The sequence below is a fragment of the Fukomys damarensis genome, unplaced genomic scaffold (genome assembly GCF_012274545.1).
Source record: "Fukomys damarensis isolate Sample0158 unplaced genomic scaffold, DMR_v1.0_HiC HiC_scaffold_23, whole genome shotgun sequence".
Classification (NCBI taxonomy): domain Eukaryota; kingdom Metazoa; phylum Chordata; class Mammalia; order Rodentia; family Bathyergidae; genus Fukomys; species Fukomys damarensis.
In genome coordinates this window covers 9,726,715-9,729,690 of record NW_022900935.1, presented here as the reverse complement: position 1 = coordinate 9,729,690, position 2,976 = coordinate 9,726,715, and positions in this window count along the sequence as shown.

Sequence of the window (2,976 nt, the reverse complement as noted above, 5' to 3'; positions counted from 1 at the left end):
GATTGAACTTGAGCCTTTGCACTTGTGAGGCTGGCGGCAGAACCACTGAGCCACATCTCCAGCCCTACATGTGTAATTTTCAATTTGGGAGGAACCACATTAAGAAAAGGACAGTACAATTCATTTCAATACTATATTTTACATGTATACATATACATATATATATATATAAAACATTATTCCAATATGCAATTAATATGAAAAGCTATTATTTTTATATTTTTGCATAGTAGGTCATCAAAGTCTGGTGTGCACTTTGTAATTCAGCATATCTCAGTTTGGACTAGCCATATTTCAAGTGCTCGGTAGCACAAACAATGCTAAGAAAGTTAAGGTAGGCATTAGACAGGAGAGGAGCCAAGGCTTGAAGCCAGCTGAGATTGTATTGCCTGAAGAGAAGGCAAGTGGACAGAACACAGAAGGCAGACAATGAAAGGTGGAAAGGCCTGAGCTTTCACCTGGGCAGAAGCAGGGGTACAGGGGGCAGGGGGTAGGTTTCAGCCAAGACTGCAGAAGTAAATGAAGGTGGGGTATCTGGTGAACTCTGATTGCCAGGCTAAAAAGCATTAAACATGTAAGTATGCTTCTTAGGTGGGAGGGGAGAAGGTAGCCAAATAAATCAGAGTGAACGTCTTTGAGATCTACTTTATTCAGGAAATTAGGCAACAGCACCCTGGGTCCTATAGTTATGCTCGATTCTATTGAAGCCTCTGTTAGTACTGGCTACCATGAACTGAGGGTTTATGATGGCCAGACACTAAGCACAGATCTTCGTGTTACTTTTCTCAACAAACTCAGGCAGTGCTGATGAGAATATAAAACTTTGGAAAATAGTTTGGAATTTCTTAAAAGTTAATCTGGGTATGATGGTACATGCTTGTAATTCTAGCTCACTGTGAGGCTGAGGTAGAAAGATCATAGATTCGAGCCCAGCCTGGGCTATTTAGCAACTTAGAGAGTTCCTGTCTCAAAAATTTGAAAAAGGAACAGAGGTTGGGAATATAGCTAGGTCTGGATGCCCAGTACCTCTAATACATAAACAAACAAATAAATAAAAAGTTAAGTCTGCCGGGTTTGGTGGCGCATGCCTGTAATCCCAGCACTCAGGAGGCTGAGGCAGGAGGATCACTGTGAGTTCAAGACCAGCCTGGGCTACATAGTGAGTTCCAGGTCAATCTCAACTACATAATGAGACCCTGTCTCAAAAAAACAAACAAACAAAAAAGCGAAGTCTAAATTTACCATATAATCCAGCAAGCTTCCCCTGAGGTGACCCCCCCAAGAACAATGGCACATGTCTACCCAAAGACTTGTGTAAGGGTGTGTATAGCAGTGTTGTTCACAATCACCGAAAAGTGGAAAGGACTCCAGTGTTCACCAATGGATGACTGAATCAACAAAGTACAGGATAACCTCACAACAGAATATTATTCAGCCATAAAAAGGAGTGAACTGTAGAAGTAGGCAACATCATGGATGGACCTCAAAAATATGATGCTCGGGCCGGGGATTTAGGGCAGCAACACCGCAACTGCCTTGCAAGAGCAAGGTCCTGAGTTTGCATCCTGTTACAAAGAAAAAAAAAATTATGCTAAGTGAAAGGAGCAACACTTAAAGGACCACATAACATGTGGCTCCATTTATATGACATTTCTATAAAAGGCAAATCTAGAAAGACAAGAACTGGATTAATGGTTGCCCAGAACTAAGAAAGGGTAAGAGGATGATTGCTAAGGTGTGTAAAGTGTGTGTGGGTGGGAGGGGGGGTGTTTGCATAACTCTGTAAGTATGCTAAAGATCACTGAATTGTATGTACACCTAAAGAGATTAGATTTTTATGATACATAACTTGTAGTTCAATAAAACTCTTTTTTATTTTCTTGGTACCAGGGATCAAACTTGGTCACTTGTACTGAGTCAAATCCCCAGCCCTTCAATAAAACTCTTTAAAAAAATAAAAAAAGACATAATACAGGTGCATTGGTGCAACCTCCTGTAGTTCCAACTCTTTGGAAGGCAAGGCAGGTAGATTACTTGAACCCTGGAGTTTGGGACCAGACCGGGCACTATGAGAGCCTATCTCCATAGGGAAAGTAATTCTTCCAACAATTCTTGGGATGAGTGCTGTTATTACCCCATGCATATCTCAGCAAGGTGGGCTCCCCGCAACACCCTGTGCCCCTGACTTATGGGTTCTCCATCCCCTGAGAATTGCTGGCAGAGCCCTCTGCATGTTGGGGCCTTTAACTCCCAAGTTGGGTGCCAGGCATGTTTGCAAATCCCACCAGCTGCTTCCTAGAGGCCTGGGGTAAGTCTGGGGGCTGGGAAGCCTCCCATGAGAAAGCCAGAAGCTGGGTTTGCAGCAAGTTTCACGCTCGGACCCCCCCCCCCAGCCTGTTCCCAAGGACCGAGGAACTTGGCTCCCCAACAGAGGCCAGAATGTCAGCCAGAGACCTGACCTGTCCCGCATCCTGGATCCACCGTCCCCGGGGCCATGAAGCGGGGGTACTGACTGCAAACTAAACTAACAAAAAACCAGCGCCCCCTTCAACCTTGTTACTTTCTGTTCTCCCATAGGACAGTCTGTTGTGCATAGCCATTGGGTCTGGAGCTTTGAGACCTAGTTCAAGCCTATTTCCTCCATCTCCAAATTCAGTGTCTGAGCAGCTCACTTACCTTCTGTGAGCCTCAGTTTCTCTATTTATGAAATGGAGACAATCATATGCCCCTTAGAAAGTGCTTATGAAGATTTAGGGGACCAAAAGTTAAATTCACTTCATTTTACATTGCCTTTTGTTACTTTTTTTGGGGGGGGTCCTTGCACTTGTGAGGCAGGCGGCAGCACCACTGAGCTAAATCCCCCCACTAATTTATTTAAACACATAAAAAGGCACAAGGTGAAAAAGCTCCTAGAAAGAAAGAGAAAGAAAGAAGGAAAGAAAGAAAGAAAGAAAAAGAAAGAAAGAAAGAAAGAAA